A 20,511-nucleotide genomic window follows, 5' to 3' on the forward strand; every position below is an offset into this window, starting at 1 on the left:
AGACATTATAAGACAAGGATATCATAAATATCCCATCTTTTTTCTAATATACACTGCGTTTTGAAAAGATACATCATTCACGTAGATTAAGTGCATTTATTATTCCATTATATCTAATTACTTCATTTTGTTCTTTTAAATATCAGATTATATCAAATTGCTTTTTCTCATTTACAGCATGCATAAAATTCAATTATGAATTATTTCATTTCAATCCTTTCAAAATATAAACATTATTTTCTTCTTTTGGTTCCATCACTTTCAAAAGAAATGGAAGAGATGCTATAATTCATTTCTCCAAAGTCAAAAGATAATGAAGTAAGGACAAAGGGAAAGAGATTCCCAAGAAAATAGTTCTAAAAACGAATCTGAAAAATAGTAATTGGCTTTTTATAGTGTTCTATTCTGCTTATTATGTTCAAATTCCCTTTTCATTTCTTTGATGGGCGTCTTTTTAATAGATTGAATTATTTTATGTGATATAAAAAAGAGTTTCAAGGAATATTCATAGATAGGCCAAAGAACCAGGTGAATGCATTGATGGACAGTGAATATTTGATTTTAAAAACTGAAAAAAATATACCAAGGTTCTCTCATTAAATGAATAAACACAAACCTTGTTAACTTTAAATTCGTACTTTATTTTAAATCTTTGTATCATAAAATGCATGAATGTATGTAATTAAGTTACTTATTTGTTATATTACTTTATTCTTATAGACACTGGATTAAGAATTTATTATAATATAGATATATCAATATAAATTGATTTTGAGATGATGTGAAAAAAAAGTATGTTTTACCCTGACATATTGCCCAGATGATTTAGTTAGAACAGTTGTTGTACATGGATAGCTTCTTCCTATGTTTCTCCAGTAGTCACAGGCTTTTTTACATTGCCAATACGCAATTATCATGAGAATGAACTTTCAATCCCACATAGAATTGCAAGATCGCTACACTTAAGGCTACTAATCAATCGAATTGCTAAAGGTTATGTCTGTTAAAGAAGGAAAAATGAAGAAATCGTAACAGGGCCATAGCTAAAAGTTTCTTATATTTAGTGAAGTAATTATTTGTGTATATGTGAACGACAACCTTTTGTCTTTACAGTTTCATGTCATCGTAGATCTCTTCGAAAAATTACAATGTTATTTAAAACTTCAAAGCTTAAAAGAGTATTTTTATCAATATTTAATCCAGAATATTAGTAGTAAGCGAGATAGTTTGATGTCACTATAGGTTCTTATGTTTTTATAGAGTTGGTGAAGATCTATCTATCCGACCCAAACTTGCTTGTAACTGAGACGTCGTTTTTCGTTTTCAACGACGTTTGTTTGTCGATATTTCCTTCTTTCCCTAAAGTTTCTAAGAGTCTTGTGACTTATTAGGAGTAAATTGTAAGTTGTGGGGAAAGTTTGTCTTCTGGGATCTATCGGCAATATAGGTATTATTATTGACATTATTTTAGTATAAAGTTTGTTTTTTTTCATTCGTATATTGTCCTTACACTTTTTGTTAATTATTATTTTCAATATCAGTAGAATACACTATGTTACTAGTACCATGATGAGGAAATCCAAACGACACTATGTTGGAGGCAACAAAATTTAATATAAAATCTTATATTAGAACCTGTGTTGCAATTTCTGGAGTTGCACTCTACTCCTTCGTTAAGGCCAAGATGGAGGAAGAGAAAGGTTGAGTCCAACTCTATAAAAATAAAATTTTATTCTTTATGGTTCCAAATTTTTTAAAAATGAATATACAATATATGATTAGTTAGTTGTTCAAGTCAAATATAATATCAAGACTTTTCTTTTATTTGTGCAGAATTCTCTAAAACTTGGATGAAAAGAGGCCAATTGATGTTGTCAAAGTCAAAAACAGCATGAGGTCCTAAAATTGATTGAGAAGGATGCATTCATGTGAACTTTAAAAAATGTTGGCTCATGTACAATTAATTTTGTTTTGATTATGGGTGAAATCTCAAGCCCCACATTATTTTGAGGAGCTAAGAAATTTTATTCATACTTAATTTATTTCCCAAATCCCAATATTTCTATTATATATAAGTGTGGTAGGGGGACGAATACATGCATAAATGTTGTACAATCTGCTATATTTTAAGCAAACCTTCCAAAGACACTACACAAGTCTTTCAAAAGGACCACGTCTAATCTTCACGTATAGTGTGCGCCTTATATTATTGGTACACGTGTTTCATTTGTGGATGGCTTCTTCGCTTAATCGCGTCTCCTCTTAATTTTTTCATTGCTTCTCTTTGCTTTGATATTTAGTTTTCCATTTTGTTGCCTATTTTATTCTTCTTTGCAATTATCTGTTTATTGTTTCTTTACCTTTATAAAATTTATTATTTTATATTTTCATTTAGCAATTTGAGAATTTTACTTAGGGATTAAAATTATGTGTTTACCATACTATGTCCATTTTTTTTTAATTTAATTGCTTTGTAACAATTCTTTAAAAATATAAATTTATTAATATAAAAAATATAATGCAAACAATTTACCCCTTATTAACATAATTTTTTGTTTAATTAATTTTATAAACTATTTTATTAGCTTTGCTTTTACAAAATCCAATATATACAACAATTGTTCTTATGTTTAGACGTGAACAATTAGTTAATAGCGTATGAATATCAACTTGTTGGGATACGCATCAATTATTAATGAACTTAAATTTGAATCAAAATATTAATTTTTTCCCTCATATTCTTATTGTTTTTCTTTTTTCATCAATGAACAACTTTCATTGATATGACAATGAAGAAAAAAAAGAATTGGGTTGTGACTGTTTAGATCTGACTCCGTAAATTAAAGAATTACACTTTATCTTTTTGTGACAATTTTAAAGAGAAAGCATGTGTAAAGAAGGAAGTTAGATAATTTGGGAAGAAGGCCAGAAAGTGAAGGAAGAGTGAGGATGAGGGAAAAAGATGAAGTAAAAGACTTATGGAACACACTTATACGTTTTTTAATTTTTATCTAAACGTTAGTGGTTAATAGAGTAAATAAAAAGGCAAACAATTAATTAAGATAAGCTCTATTTCAATTTTGCAAATCCGTTGTCTTCCATATTTTGTCAAACAAGCAAACTCTATATCTTTTTACTCTTTGAAATCAGCTTTGTTTGTAAATTATATTTTTGTAGGCTACACAGAAAAATTCCAACTCTTTTCATGTCAAAGACCTAAAATTACATGTGTTTGAGATTTCAAATGAAAAATGGTTAAAACGGATGTAACTTACTTGCATTAACGTTAACTTTACAAATACATTTATTTTTTTAACTCTATTTTTTTTTAATTATAATTAAACTGGTGATACGTAAAATACCTTACGTTGCTATATATTATAAACATAAGCAATAGAGATTGTTTACCCCAAGATTGGTGAATTGTCATGATAGCTTGAAGCAGGTTCAAAAGATCAACTGTATGGAGTTTTTACTGTCTGTTACCATAGATGGATTTCCACAACGGGAGGTAATATCCAGTGAAATGTTATTAAAAGTTATTTACAAAATACAAACCTTTACTTAGAGCCCGTTTGGATTGGCTTATAGATTGGTCAAACTAGCTTATAAGCCATTTTTAACTTATTTGAGTGTTTGACAAAAAATAGAAACAACTTAAATTAGTGTTTAACAAAAAATAGAAACAACTTAAATTAAGTTAAGTCAAAATTAAGAAGTTGTTTAACCCCCCTTTTTTTTTGGGTGTTGGGTGGGGGGGGGGGGGTGTTAAAAGCCATTTTGGTTTGACCAACAATTTTACCCTTTTATCTCTTATATTTTTTGTTAATTCCAATACTACCTTTACTTCTAAAAATCATTTAAGCACTTTTATCCAAACACATAATTGCTTATTTATAAAATAACTTTCAACACTTAAAAATACTTTAAGCATTTATACTTAAAAACAATTATTTTTTCGGCTAATCCAAAGAGACTCTTAAAGATCACTAGCTAAAGTGGATAACCAAAGGGCATACTTGCTAGTTATAAGATAAATCCAAACCAAGATGGCCCCCACAAATTGCTATTTGCATTTGCTCCTAACCATTGAAAATGAAACGAGTGTGATTAATCATTCAAAACTTTGAATAGCAACTTGCCAAACAAAAAAAGGTGGAGAGAGCTAGTTAGCTCATCACTCTCAATTCATGAAATATAAATTCAAAAATTTAAATTATATGAGTTTAAGTTTTTTTTTAAAAATGAATTCATTTTATCGTTAAAATTATAAGTTCGATTCTAGTTTTCACCAAAATTTTAATAAATTTGTCTATACATATATTTATACTCTTTTAAAATTAAGAATTCAGATGAACCCATAGACAAATATATGTGTCTGTTCTTTAGTCGTTGTCATGCTTTTTGAGTCATCGTTTGTTCTTTGATGATTAAAAAAAAAAGTTTGTTCTTTGATGAAGAGGTAGTTTCCTATTTCATTTTCACATTGCAAAGAGGAAGAGATACATCTCCTTACTAATCATATCTTTAAAGACAATATAAGATGAATTACGTAACCTTATGAATAATTCCTTCTTTATGCACCGAATATTGTTGTGCCATTCTTATTATCTTGGTTAGCCGGCGGGAGTTGAATATCCTTTTCCTTTGTTCTTTTTTTGTCTTAAATGTTGATACTAGACAACGATTACATCAAAGAAAACTTTTCGTAACTAGTATCGATGTATTTTGAGAAAATTCAAAATGCCTAGCAGCAACAAAACATGAACTTAATACTGAAATTAGAAATAATTTTAATTTTTTTGCAACATTAGATTAAATGGATGAGATGTATTTTAACTAATAGATTAGAGGGAATTAGTATGCTTGATATGAGATAGGTTTAAAATTGTGTATGTTACTCTATTTGCAAGGGAATATCAAATTTGTGACAACATCTTATCAAACATGAATCCAAGTGCTAAATAAAAAGATTAACTAAAACTATTATAGTAAACAAATGCATACAATTGGATAATAGAAATTGTGTGAGATATTGTCTACCCTAAAAATGGATAACAATTAAATTTGTACGCGGTGCAAAGGATATGCGGTTTGATTTAACACGATTAATTATTATGTGATAAACAATGAAGTAGATGCAAATATAAATGATCTAACCACAGTAAAGTAATGGTTGGCCTCGGGTTCTGGGAACCGAGATCAAGCTACAGTGGTTATATAATGCACAACGAACAATGATGAAACACTAAGATGAATGAACCCTTGCTAACAATTGTATTGCTTTTGTGGATTTATGCGTGTGTCAAAAAAACTCTGCAAACTAAAAGGGGGTCTCCTCTTTATATAGTAGAGACGTCCTAACTCTAGTACAAATCTAAATAAGGCACATAATCTCCTATTAACGGATGGGCGAGATCGGCACCGAAATATCCGGCTGATGGCGGATATTTCGATTCTTCACTCATCGTGATTAACAGCCTTATTTTTGTACCTCGGCAACTAACTTCAATCGAACTCGACGACCCGAGGCCAGGTGTGGTCGGTCTGGCTCCAATCGATGCTCGACTTCGTACCTAACTGGGACTAGTTCGACCCAGCAATGATCGTCATGAACTTAACCCCCATGTCAAGAAATCGAGGATACCATTATCCTCGGTTTTACCCGTATACAGATAGTCCCCCAATTTTCTGAAGGGAAGTATTGTTCGGGAAATAGATCCGTATAAAGCCGAGTAGGCCATTCTAGCCGCCTAGGAAAAGACGCTCCCAGCAAAGCTTTGCACTCTATCCAATGTCAGCTCATAATTATTTTAGCTGCCAATTCACTCTTAGGAAACCGCCCCTTGTCAGAATTCTTGAATCCCTCAAAAACTTTTTGCATTCCCTTCTATATAAAGCCCATAAGTCTCCTTCTTGCCTTGCACTTTTGACCTTAAACCCTAAACCTTATTTTCTCGAAAATCCTTCGTTTTCTTCTGCCAAGTTCCATATCCCCTTCAAAGTTCTGAATATTTTTTCTTAGAACACTATCTTCCTTCGCTCGACACTACGCGTTAATCTTGGCTATGGCTTCTCTACAGTTGTTAACCCAAGGCGAGGATCATTCTGCATCTCCACCACATTCACCGCCCCTGTCAGCGATGGGGGCCACCGGTCTTGAAGAGGAATTAGAATTCCTTGCTGCGGATATTCTTCCCGCCGGCTTCAGATGTGAGAATGACTGCAAAATATCTTCTCACCTCGACTCTGTGAAAAAATTTGAATCCTTCATCGATGAGGCTACCATCCCCGTAATTAGGGAGGATGCAACCTTGGTGCGGATGTCGATGTCCACCATGTTGAAAGAGGGATGAGGATCAATCATCATGTTGCTGGCTATTCGATGATCTATACCTATCATTTCGCCATCGAGTTTTCTCTTCTCATTCCTCAAGTGATCGAGGATTTTTGTTGCCGATATCGTGTTTGTATTGGCCAAATCGCCCCACAAATTTGGAGTCTTGTGTACTGCTTCGGAATATTAGCTAACGTTGCCGGGGTTCCCTTCACCCTCGATCATTTGTTACATATATACGTACGCCGGGTAATCCGAGGGGGAATAGTTCATTTGCTTCCCCGAGAAACTCGAGGTCTCATAGACCCGAAAAATGATTATAACCAGGGATGGCTACATCAGTTCGTGATGATTCGCACGACCCAACTTCACCGCTCTTTATCCGCAGATTTCCCCGAGATGTGGAATCCTATCCCGAATCTATTTGAACCTGAGCTCATAATCACTATCTTTGAATGGGTAGTTGCGCTTTTGGGCGCTTCTCGTAATGTGGGCCATTCTTAGAGGAGGATGGCACCCGAAGGGTGGAAAGGCAAAAACCATGGTAATTTTCAATCTGTTTGTGGGATTCTTTAGCTTTCCATTTCGTATCCTAACCCCGATTATTCGATTTTTAGGACTCCCGATAAAAAGGTCTTCAAAAGGAAATACCATTGACGAAGAGGGCGTCGAGGGTGCAGTTCGGGGAAGAAAGACTTCGCCTGCGTCGGCGAGGACGTCCAACCGACGAGTCACTACAGCACCTCGGCCATTCCTTCAGAGATAGGTTCTCGGGTCAGAACGTGCCATATCATGGAGACTCGACGAGAGATACCCCGTGGTGGACTACCTTCGACGATAGTTTTTGATGAGGAGGACCTGTCGGACGCAAACACCCCTGATTCCCATCCACGCGTCATGACCCGATTGGGTGAGAGGTCGGTTATGAAATCTCAGCCATCTCGACCTCACTCTATAAAAACCAAGTTTTTCCTTTCACTTTTTACTTTCAGAAATTTCACTCTCAAAATTTTACCATCGTACCTTTGAATACGCCTACTTTCATACATTCATAAGTTCATAAATTCATATTCCCACCATCATATCTTCAACAAATCTTCCCATACCTTCAAACCTTCATACCAAACCTTTAAATCTTGCTATTACCATAACAATGACCAAGTCTTCGAAAGCAAAAATTGGTGAGACTTCCACGGCTCCAAAATCGGAATCGAAGTTGTCAGAATTTGTCCCATCTTACTACATAACGACCAGGGATTTTAACTTCGAAAGGCCTTCTCCGCAAGGAGACCAAGGGGCTAATATATCAGACTACATATGCACAATTCCCCCGAATAAACTCGAGTAGGTCAAGAAGGCCTGCGGTTGGGAAGATAAGGAGGTCGTTATTCCCGAGCACACTGAAGCCATAACGACCCATGTGGAGGGGTATCTGAGTGTTTATACATACCCCTTCACGTTTGGTCCACTCGACCCGGTGGTCGTGGACTTTTGCAAGAGGTACGAGATATGCCTCGGTCAGATCCACCCCTCATTTTGAAGGATCATTGTACTCCTCCGTTATTTTACAAATAACGTGAATGAGCCTTTCACAGTCTACCACCTCCTCTAGTTGTATAGTCCCCAGGTATTTCGGGGAGGGGGGGGTATGATCAAGCTCACGAAACGAGCAAGAAAAGCTCCCTTCTCTAGCCTTGATGAGGATAGAGAGGCTGGCAGGGAAAATTTGTCCGGGTCAAGATCGAGGATCTGATCCCTGCCGACAAGATACCGTTCCCCGAGAAGTTGAACCCGACTCGTAAGCTGCTTATATTTTCAAACAGCCCGGTGGTACTTTCGACGTTTTATTTGCGATAATTTTTAACTCTTGTTCATTTGTTTGCAGCAATTCCCCGAACCCTCAACGTAGTTTCCAACTTCGAGGAATGGATCGGAAAAATATGTTCTCAACTTAACGCAACTGGTGTTCATTATCCAACGACAGATGGGAGACCGAGAATCACGGTGAGTCTCTGACCGAGGTTCTGTTCTACTTTTCCCTTGTATTACGCCATAATTTATTTACTTACTTTGTTCTTCCTTCTTTACAGGCCTTTCAAAGGCCACCAAGATCCGGGGGCACGATGAAGAAGAGGCCTCGGACGATGAAGCTGACATCGAGGCTCCCGGCGAAGGACACCCTTCTAAGCCCCCTACCCATCTGCAGACCGGGGTTGAGGCCGCCGAGGAAGATAAAAGCTAGAAGAAGAAAAGACGGTCCTCCGAATCTACTGGTGCTCCTTCCGAGGTCAGAAAGAGATCGAGGCTTACCGACAAGGAGGTCCCAAAAAAATATGCCAGGGCCCGGGTTCTGGATCCCGAGGCCATTGATCTGCTTGAGAATTATTCTGATGATGAGGGACTCGTGTTCGTCAAGCACCATTCTTCTGAGGAGAAACACCAACCAAGAGTTGAGAAGCTCCACAGAAACCATTCCACCATTGGTGCAAAGTACAGGTCAAGAGCCGGCAAGCTCAAAAAATAAATATGCCGCCACTAAGCCTTCACCCTCTGAGGATCGGGGAAAGAGAAAGCCGCAGCGGCCAGATCGAGGGTGGCGTCTATTTTCTCAAGATCGAAGGTACCTTACATTCCACCTTTATATGGTATAGGTTCCGTCGTTTCGATACAAGCTGTGGCTTCGGCTAAGACCATTATTTGCATACAGGACTCGCCACCTCGACTAAAGGTCGTTCAATCCGAGAGCTCTAAGGCCAAAGGAAAAATGACCGAGGGGTCGATAGCACTGGAAGATGAAATCGGTCATTTGCCTGAGAAATATGATGTCCCGGTCGAGGGATATTCAAGGTTCGACCATCTACCCATCCCAATAGCCAATCGTTTTGGGGTTAATTATTATCCTCAATTGAAAAAAACTTTTTCGGCGCCAAGCGTAGACCCGAATCGAAAAAGGCGGGTCTTGTCTACGGTACCGGATGATATGAACATGTTATCGGGATCGGTCGGGGTGGCCAGTTATCTGTACCCTCAGGTGACCGCAGAGGATCGTAAGAAAATAAAGAAGGTCGGTGAATCCTGCCTTTACGAGGCTCAGCAAGCTTTGAACCGAGTATACCTTTTTCCTTTTTTCATTTTTATACTTAAGATTTATTTTTCTTTATTATTCTAACAATTTCTCCTTTCTTGTTTTAGGCCTCCGTGCTTCATCATGAAAGCTTCCACCGACTGAGGTTGGGGGTGGACCGTCTTAAGGATCAGCTCGAGAAGCAGACTCAAGAGACAGAAGCACTAAGGAAGCTCTACGAGCAAAACCTGGAGTATATCTCGAGCTTTCCTGACCCCTCCACTCTTCAGTCGGATCTGGCAAGGGCCTGGAATGAGGCCATCAAGGCCAAACGGGAACATGACCTCCTAGCAGAGAAGGTAAGGGCTTTCAAAGTTGATAATAAGTGGTTAATAGCTGATGCTAACGCTACTCATTATCAGGCCTGGGATTATGTGACCCAGATTGACCAACTTCGGTCAGAGCTTAACGAGATCAAGCCCGAGCTTAAGGCCTTCAAGGATAAAATGATTGGTGTTGACACCGAGCGGGACACTCTCAAGGATCAATTTCGTGCGATAACGGAGCAGGCTGATGAACTTCGATCAAAACTTGCTTTGGCTGAGTCGGAGAGTGACAATCTTGGCCGGGATATTACCGATCTGTGGGCCAAACATAATGATGACTTAGGCCAAATCTCAAGATATGACGGGATTTTGGCTCAGTATAAAGCCGACGTGGCCGCGGCCGAGAGGGTTAGCGACACTATGGCCGAGTATATGCGGCGCCTATCCCGAAGGGAGACCTTGGAAGAGATTCACGCCACCAGGGTGGACTTGTTGGGTCAGATCGAAGAGGCCAAGAGGCTCAAGGCAGAGCCGAAGGCCTTGTATGATCCTGAGGTGTCGGATAGTGATCTCGAGTCAGCGAAGGGTGATGCCAAGAGCTTAGGCAAAGACCAGGCTTAGGAGTCTTAGATTTCTTTTTGTCTTTCGAAACTCAAAGCCGTTATCTGAGCCTTTGTAATTCTTTGACATATATATATATATAAGAAGATTTTTGCCCGGTCTATTCACCGTTTTTCATTGCCTTGTATTATGTGTTTAAGAATTAGAACACTCATTGGTTTGGTTTAATGTTTGTCCAATATGCACTATTGCCTTAGCATGTATCATTGCCTTAGCAAAAAATAAAATTTAGGTTGGTAGTGACTCGAACTCGAGTGTTATCGTCATGATATTACCATAGTACCGAATTATAGAGACGATAACGAGGTTATTCGTTAACCGTTAACAAGTTAATGAATATGCAGCATACAAAAGGCCTTGTTTGCAAACTTAGATGTCTCTGATTGGCATAACGTGATCGGGTCAAAATCTTAAATGATTTCGGTCCTCGTTTTGTCCGTAATTGGCTAGACGAGCTGGGTTGTTATTTTTAGGTTTTTAGACAATAGTCTTTAACTATTTAGACCGCCGTCTTTTAGTTTACACGTTTCAGATACTTAGGGGTTCGATGACTGTTTTCTTTATCGATTTAGACCGTAGTCCTTTAGTTTGCATATTTCGAATACTTAGGGGTCCGATGAAATGCAATATAAATACGAAGGACAGTTTCAACAAAGACGATACTTTTAGGAATTTCCTCGTTTTATTGATAGAACCGGAGACAAAATTACAATTGTTTCCGAGCCAAGAACAAGCTAATCAGGCAGGATTCAATTAATCGTTTGGCCCAGCTAATCGAGCACGATTCAATCGATCGTTTGACCCTTACATAAAATACTATCATTCAAGCCTTAGCTTTAAATAGGCATCGATTAGGCCAGGGTATGATAGTCCCCTAGTACTTGAGTCTGAAGTGTGAGGGCTCAGGTATTATTGATCTGATGTGGGCAGTCCCCAGTCGCCGGTTCTTGATCGGTCTTCTTTATTTTAGTAGCATGTTGTACGGTGTTGCCTCATTAAAAACCTTTTCGGAAAACCCATTTCTAGACAAAACCAATCGAAGGGAAAAAGAGTGTAGCACGTGCTTTCAGTCCTGAGTCTATGACTTCTCGACCTTCATTGTGCTGCTTTCAATGTCCACTTCGATGTATGCCTGCATGGTTAGACCAAAAGGAACAGAAAAAAATAAAAGTTTACTCGTACCTTTAACAATAGTACCGTTTTAGGTGCGCCACATTCCAATTGTTTGGAAGTTGCTTTTCATTTTCACTCTCAAGCTGATACGAACCTTTCCCGGTAATGCCGGTGGCTCTGTATGGCCCTTCCTAATTCGAGCCCAATTTCCCTTCATTTGGGTTCTTGGTTTGGAGTGTGACTTTCCTCAGGACCAAGTCCCCAATCTGAAAGTGCCTAAGGTTGGCCCTTCGGTTACAGTAACTTTTCATCATTTGCTTTTGAGCTGCTAACCGGACGTAGGCAGCTTCCCTTTTCTCATCCAATAGATTTAGACTAGTAGTCATTGCTTCGCGGTTTGAGCCCTCTGCAGCATGTTGAAATCTTAAACTTGGTTCATCGACTTCAACGGGTATCAGTGCCTCGGTTCCATATACCAAGGAGAACGGGCTTTCCCCGATACTCGATCTTACCGTTATGCGGGAGGCCCATAAGACCTCGGATAGAATCTCTTTCCACCTGTGCTTAGATCGGGTCAAGCTTTTCTTTAAGTTCTGCAGTATAATCTTGTTTGTCGATTCAGCTTGACCATTCGCGCTTGGATGATACGGGGTGGACAAGATCTTTTTGATCTTGTATTCTTAGAAGAATTTGCTGACCTTGTTGCCTATGAATTGCTTCCCATTATCACATGCAATTTTCGCGGGTATCCCGAACCGATAGATTATATGGTCATATATGAAGTCGATGACTTCCTTTTCCCTGACCTTCTCGAGTGCCTGTGCTTCAACCCATTTAGAGAAATAATCAGTCATAAGTAAAATAAAATGCGCCTTACCGGGAGCCCAGGGCAAAGGCCCTACTATGTCCATTCCCCATTTCATGAATGGCCACGGGCAAAAGACCGGATGAAGTTCCTCCCCCGGTTGATGTATCGATGGAGCGTACCTTTGGCATTCGTTGCATTTTCGAACGAAGGCTTTTGCATCTTTCTCCATCTCATTCCAGTAGTAACCGACACTGATCAGCTTGCGCACCAGTGAATCGGCTCCTGAGTGATTCCCACAAGTCCCCTCGTGAATTTCCCTCATAGCATAGTCGGTTTCCCCTGGCCCCAAACATCTCTCCAAGGGACCATAAAATGACTTTCGGTACAATTGGTCATTGACCAGACAAAATCTGGCTGCTTTAGTTCGAAGGGCCCTCGATTCTTTGGCATCATATGGCAATTTCCCTATTTCAAGATAGTCTATGTATTTTTTTCTCCAATCTCAAGTGAGGCTGGTTGAATTTATCTTAGCTTGGTCGATCTCAATGGCCAAACTCATCAATTGTACCACCGCTCCGAATTGAACCCTTCCGATTCTACCGATGATCCCAAGTTTGCCAGGGCATCAGCCTCATTATTTGGTCCCGAGGCACGTTCTCCAATGTCCATTCCTTGAATCGACGAAGGACGGCCTGTAGTTTTTCTAAATAACTCTGCATTCAGTCGTCCTTGACTTCGAATGTGTCGTTCACTTGATTGACCACCAGGAGAGAATCACACTTGGCCTCGATGATTTTGGCTCCCAAGCCTTTAGCTAGTTCTAAACCTGCAATCATAACATCATACTCGGCTTCATTGTTAGTCAAGTTAACAGATCTAATAGATTCTCTTATTATATCACCAATGGGTGGTTTAAGAACGGCCCCAACCCGGACCCCTTCACATTGGAAGCACCGTTCGTGAATAAGGTCCAGACCCCCGAACCATTCCCCGAGGTAAGAAGTAATTCTTTATTGACCTCCGAGATCATGGCCGGTGTGAAATCGGCCACGAAGTCTGCTAGTATTTGGGATTTTGATAATTCAATATCGTACCCACTAATCTCGACAGCCCATTTTGCTAACCGACCTGAGAGTTCGGGTTTATACATGATATTCCTTAAGAGGTATGATGTTACGACACATATAGGATGACATTGAAAGTAAGGCTTTAATTTTCTAAATACACTCAATAAAGCCAATGCTAGTTTTTCTAAGTGTGGGTATCGGGCTTCAGCGTCACCTAAGGTCTTGCTGACATAATAAACTGGGTATTGCGTACCTTCTTCTTCTCGAACCAAGACACCACTTACCGCTATCTCGGACACCTCCAAGTATAGATACAACTGCTCGTTTGCCTTTGGTGTGTGTAGTAAAAGTGGGCTCGATAAGTACTTCTTGAGTTCTGCTAAAGCCTTCTAACACTCGGGGGTCCAGGCAAAGTCAGTCTTTTTCTTCAGCAATGAGAAAAACCGATGACTTTTATCCTAGAATCTGGAGATGAATCAGCTCAGGGGAGCTATCCGCCCGGTCAACCTTTGCACCCCTTTGATGTCATTTATCATGGTGATGTCTTCAATTGCCTTTATCTTGTCCGGGTTGATCTCGTTCCCTCGATTTGATACCATGAATGCAAGAAACTTACCCGAGCCGACACCGAAGGCATATTTTTCCGGGTTCAGCTTCATGTTGTACTTCTTTAATATGTCAAAAGTTTCCTGCAAATACTTTAAATGGTCCTCTGCTCGTAGGGACTTAACAACCATGTCATCTATATAAACTTCCATTGATTTTCCTATTTGGTGTTCGAACATACGGTTGACTAGCCGCTGATAAGTGGCACCGACATTTTTTAATCCGAAGGGCATTACATTATAGCAATATGTGCCAAACCTAGTCACAAAAAAGGTTTTTTCTCGGTCCTCTAGGTCCATCTGTATTTGATTGTACCCGGAGTAAGCATCGATGAAACTCAGTGTCTAGTGGCCCGCCATAGCGTCAATCATACAATCGATGTTGGGCAAAGGAAATGAATCCTTCGGGCATGCCTTATTTAAATCTTTGTAATCTATGCACATTCTAAATTTGTTTCCCTTTTTAGGTACTACTACAACATTAGCTAACCAGTCTGGGTATTTAACCTCCCGAATGGATCCTATTTTAAGGAGTTTAGATACCTCGTCTTAGACGAACGCATGCTTGACCTCGGGCTGCGGCCTTCTCTTTTGTTTAACTGGAGGGAAACTTGGGTCCAGACACAGCTTGTGCGTTGTCACCTCCGGTGGGATACTTGTCATGTCTAAATAGGACTAGGCAAAGCAATAGGAGTTATTTTTAAGAAATTCAATAAATTTTGTCCTGAGCTTGGGGGTTAACCCCATGCCCAGGTATACCTTCCTGTCCGGTAGATGAATGAACATTATGATTTGCTCAAGTTCTTCGACCGTGGACTTAGTGGCATCTGAATTATCGGGTACCACGAAGGACCTCGGGACTCCAAAGTTGATCTCTTCATCTAGCGTGTTCCTATCCCAGTCTTCCGAGGACACCAGGATCGGAACCGTTGATTGCTATTTGGCATCTTCCCCTCTGTTCGACTTTCCGTCCTTCGATACTGGAGCCTTGACTGCCGCAATCGCTTCTTCGACTGCCAACATTTCCTTTGTGGCTTGCTGCTCGCCATGAATGGTTTTGATCCTTTCTGAGGTCGGGAACTTTAACGCTTGGTGCAGAGTTGAGGGCACTTCTCTCATGTTGTGAATCTATGGTCTTCCAAATAATGCATTGTATCCCACGTCTCCCTCTATCACATAAAATTTAGTCTACTGTGTGGTCCCAGCTGTGTTGATTGGTAAGGCGATCTCACCCTTCGTCGTTTCACAGGCCATGTTGAATCCGTTAAGGACTCGGACTGCTGGCACGATCTGGTCTAGTAGTCCCAACTGCTCAATGACTCTCCATCGGATGATATTAGCCGAGCGACCTGGATCAATCAACATACATTTAATTCTAAACTTATTAACAAGGATAGATATTACCAGTGCATCGTTGTGGGGCCGAACGATGCCTTCTATATCCTCGTCATTGAACGAGATGGGACTATCAGGGTCATAACTTCGGATACATTTTTCTCTTGTTATGAAAACTCTGGTGCTCTTCATTATCGGCCCCTGAGGGATGTCCGCTCCCCCCATAATCATAAGTACCACCTGGTGAGGCTCTTCCTGTCTATCCTGCTTGTTGGTGTCCACGTTTTTTAAATGAGTTTTAGCCCGTTCACTTAGGAATTCTCGAAGGTGACCTAGATTAAACAGACGAGCGACCTCCTCTCTTAACTGTCAACAGTTTTCGGTTCGGTGACCGTGGGTGTGATGCTACATGCAAATTAGGCTTTTATCCCATTTTTTCGGGTCGGATTGAATTGGCCTCGGGTGCCTTATTTCTCTATTGCGGATGACGGCTGCTACTATGGTCGCCACATCGACGCAAAAATTATACTCGGACAATTTCGGGGCTTCTTTATTTCCCGATGATCTGTCGATAGTATTCCTGTTCATCAACCCTCGATTACTTGAGCCTCAATCATTCCTTCTATCATTTTTGCCTGATTCACCATTGCGCACATTACCCTTTCGATCATGTGGATAAGGCTGATACCTGTCATGTGATGGTCTCAGTTCTCGATTCGTCATTCTTCTCGATCGATCGTTCCCTTTATTGGGACGTCACGATCCCGATGCAATTCTCAAAAACATATCATCCTCGACCCTGATCTTTGATTGATACGTGTTGTGCACATCGGCCCAAGCGATTGCCGGGTATTCCACCAGATTTTCCTTCAACTCCAAAGATGTGACCGAGCTTCTTGAGTTGAGCCCCTCGGTAAAAGCTTGAACGGCCCAATCATCTGTAACCGATGGAAAATCCATACGCTCCATTTAAAATCGAGCCACAAACTCACGGAGGGTTTCATCATCTCGCTGTTTAACGTTGAACAAGTCTGATTTCCTGGTTTCAACCTTGATGGCTCCAGCATGAGCTTTGACATAACCATCTGTAAGCATAGCAAACGAGTCAATTGAATGCTCGGATAAATTGTGATACCATATCATTGCTCCCTTGGACAAGGTTTCCCCGAACTTCTTAAGTAGCACTAACTCCCTCTCGTCCTCTGCAAGGTCGTTGCCTTTAATGGAACATGTGTATGCGGTCACGTGCTCGTTTGGATCAGTGGTCCTGTTATACTTCAGGATGTCGGGCATGCGGAACCTTAGGTGGGAAAGGCATCTGAATGAACTTCTTCGAGTCCGATCCTTTCAATACCGGGGCGCTCTACGAATTTGATCAACCCTCACGTTATAGTTTTCCACCTTCTTGTCATTTGCCTCTATCTTCTTTTCCCCGAACTCTACTTGTTTCGTCTATTCCTCGAGCATTCTTATCAGCTCGACATTTTGTCCGGGGTTATTCCCGTTGTTCCCAGCAATGTGCCTTTCTTCATTTTCCTCAGTCTATTCAGATGGAGCAGCGTTGGGCGCTCGATTTTTATTTTGCAATTGCGCTATAACCGCCTGTTGGGCTTGCAATTGCGCCATAACTATGTCCAACTGGTTCTAGAGCTGTTGCAACGTGGCTCCATTATCCCCATCTACTGGCACGTCACCCACTGACGACCCGATCTGGTCAGGATCGATTGGGGGCACGTTGTTGTTAGGTACCCCATTGTCGTTTTCCTCATAGTGGCTTGATTCAGCGTGAAAATTGACAGAATGAGAGTCTGACATATCGGGTAGACTTGAAATCAAACCTTAAAGAGCAAGTGTAAAATATCGAGTGTTATCAAAACTCGTATTAAACCACCACTATTATCCTAGGCCCCACGGTGGGCGCCAGACTGTTTACCCTACAAATGGATAACAATTAAAGTTGTACGCGGTGCAAAAGATACACGGTTTGATTTAACACGATTGACTATTATGTGATAAACAATGAAGTAGATACAAATATAAATGATCTAACCACAGTAAAGTAATGGTTGGCCTCGGGTTCTGGGAACCGAGATCGAGCTACAATGGTTGTATAATGAACAATGAACAGTGATGAAACACTAAGATAAATGAACAGTTGCTAACAATTGTATTGCTTTTGCGGATTTATGCGTGTGTCAAAAAACTCTGCAAACTAAAAGGGGGCCCTCCTCTTTATATAGTAGAGGAGTCCTAACCCTAGTACAAGTCTAGATAAGGCATATAATCTCCTATTAACGGATGGGCTATATCAGTGCCAAAATATCCGACTGATGGTGGATATTTCGATCCTTCACCCATCGTGATTAACTGCCTTATTTTTGTATCTCGGTAACTAACTTCAACCGAACTCGACGACCAGGGGCCAGGTGTGGTCGGTCTGGCTCCAACACGATGCTCGACTTGGTACCTAACCGGGACTAGTTTGACCCAGCAATGATCGTCATGAACTTAACCCCCATGTCGGGAAACCGAGGATACCATTATCCTCGATTTTACCCGTATACAGATTTTTATGATTTTGATTAATTTGTAAAATAATAAAGTACATAATTAAATAATGCTAAAAGTTATTGTTAACAAATTTAGACAATGAACTAAGCTTATATATTGGTTTATTTTTCACAAATATTAACTATTATAATCTGTCGAGGTGCTAAATATACTAACATTCTCTCATGTAAGTTTTACAATATTATTTTACATCAAACTGAATCTTGAAATTGTTCAATAAATCTGTATACTCATGATTACGTTTATCATGCGCAGGTACATATACTAGTTGAAGTGAATTTGAGATTTAAAATTAAAGTTTGAAGTTAGTTTTAGTCAAAATGAAAGAACTAACACAAATATAAAATCAAACCTTGAAATCATTAGTTAATCGCATGTCCAAATATATGATTTTCGGTTGAAATTCTACGGCTGAAAAGGTTGCAAAAGGGACAAGAGGGGTTAAGCACGTATCATTTTCGGTTGCCAATTTCGAGCAACGAGATCTTTGAATTATATACGTTTGTTGGAGAAAACAAAAAACAAAAAGAATCTTTGAATTATTCTAGATGTGAAAGTGGAACACTTGAAGATGCAAGTGTATGGCAGGTATAACAACAAAAAATATCTTTACAAATAAATAAATATATTGATGAAATATTAATTACTTGCTGTTTTTTGTACATTTTTTTTCAACCATCAGAAGTTGTGATACAACAGTAATTATTCTTCCATCCATAACTAAGAAGTCGGGGGTTTAAACCTTAGAATATAGTTACCTTTTGTAGTAAGCGCTAATTGAATAAGAAGTGAGCTACCAGACACCAAATTTAAAACAACAAAAAATATTGGTCTTTACAAATAGTCTTCCTCTTGCTTCTGTACTCGTTAGTCACTTAAAGTAGCATTTAGATGTTGTTGAAAATATAATGAAAAAGCTATTACCATACTGTGTCCGCCAATCTCTGAACTTGTCAAAATAATTGGGAGTCGTCTATGCATTTTTTGCCTTTGATCTATGCGGACTCTACACATATAGGTCTGATGTAATACTGCCTTACGATAAAAAGAGTAAAAGAGTGTTTACATAATTTGTTTTTAAATCAAAAGAATCTCCACTTATCAAATCAAAAAAGTATTAATATTATTATTTTAGATGTGCCTCTATTAAGTGATATATGATCAAATTTTAATACCTATTTAATTAGGCGCTGTTTAATTAAATTTATATACGGGTAAAACCGAGAGCATGGATATTCTCAGTTTCCCGACATAGAATCTAGGATCGGCTGTAGTCAAAACCGTCATACAAGGTCTCGGGTTCTCGTGCTCGGGATGGAACGAGGTGCTGGGCCGCGATAAGAAGACAACTAATCGCTATAAGGGGAAGACTGAAATATTCGCCACCAGCCGGATATTTCGACACCGATCTCGCCATTAATTATTTGGAGGATTTTTGCCTTATTTAGACTTGTATTAGGGTTAGGACTCCTCTACTATATAAAGAGGAGGGCCCCCTTTATTTTTCGCCCAGTTTTTTTCTGACGTAGAAGCAAACAGTTTGTATTGAGCAGGCAACATAGTTATCTACATTCTTCTTGCTAACTCTTTCACCATTGTTCACTATTCAATATCCGACCGCGGTGGATTGACCTCTGTTCTTAACACCCGAAGTCGACCTATACTTGACGTGGTTAGATCTAAATATTTCATTTCCCTTTATCGTTTATCATATAATCTAATGTCGTGTTAAATCAAACTACATATCCTTAGAGTTGTTATCCATTTTAAGGGTAAACAATTTGGCGCCCACCGTGGGGCCTTGGATAACAGTGGTGGTTTAACATGAATCTTTATAACACTCAATATTTTTACACCTGTTCTTTGAACTTTGATTTCAGGTTACCCAACATGTCAGACTCTCATTCTGTCAACTTCCATGTTGAATCGAGCCACCACGAGGGAAACGACAATGGAGTACCTAATAACAACGTGCCCCCAGTCGATCCTAACCAAATTGGGTCATCAGTAGGCGACGTACCAGTTGGTGGAGATAATGGAGCCCTGCTGCCACAGCTCCGGAACCAGTTGGACATGGATATGGCCCAATTGCAAGCCCAGCAGGAAGTTCTAGCATAATTGCAAAATCAAAATCGAGCACCTGATGTTGCTCCATCTGAACAGACTGAGGAAATTGAAAAAAGGCACGAGACTGGAAACAACGAGAACAATCTCGGTCAAAATGTCGAGTTGATAAGGATGCTCGAAGAACTGACGAAACGAGTAGCATTCGGGGAAAAGAAGATAGAGGCAAACGACAAGAAGGTGGAGAACTATAACGCGAGGCTCGACCAAATTCCTAGCGCACCTATGGTATTAAAGGGACCGAACTAAAAAAAGTTTGTCCAAATACCGTTCCCGTCAAGTGCATCGCCAAAGTCGATCCCGAAGAGGTTTCGTATGCCTGATATACCAAAGTATAACGGCACCACTGACCCAAACGAACATGTGACTGCATATACATGTGCGATTAAAGGCAATGATCTTGCCAAGGATGAGGGAGGCGGTGCTGCTTAAGAAGTTCGGGAAAACCCTATCCAAGGGAGCAATGATATGGTACCACAACTTATCGAGCATTCGATTGACTCGTTTGCTATGCTTGCAGATGCTTTTTTCAAAGCTCAT

General features: G+C 39.7%; 1 long non-coding RNA gene across 1 annotated transcript in view; it reads left to right on the plus strand.

The window, feature by feature from the left end:
• LOC132601892 (uncharacterized) overlaps positions 1–2,419 on the plus strand; it is a 6,392-nt gene extending 3,973 nt beyond the window's left edge. Inside the window, exon 3 of the long non-coding RNA XR_009567571.1 lies at positions 1,834–2,419. This is a non-coding gene — a long non-coding RNA (uncharacterized LOC132601892). The remainder of the gene's footprint in view (positions 1–1,833) is intronic.
• The last annotated feature ends 18,092 nt before the right edge of the window (positions 2,420–20,511 follow it).

Source organism: Lycium barbarum, chromosome 1, assembly GCF_019175385.1.
Source record: "Lycium barbarum isolate Lr01 chromosome 1, ASM1917538v2, whole genome shotgun sequence".
Classification (NCBI taxonomy): domain Eukaryota; kingdom Viridiplantae; phylum Streptophyta; class Magnoliopsida; order Solanales; family Solanaceae; genus Lycium; species Lycium barbarum.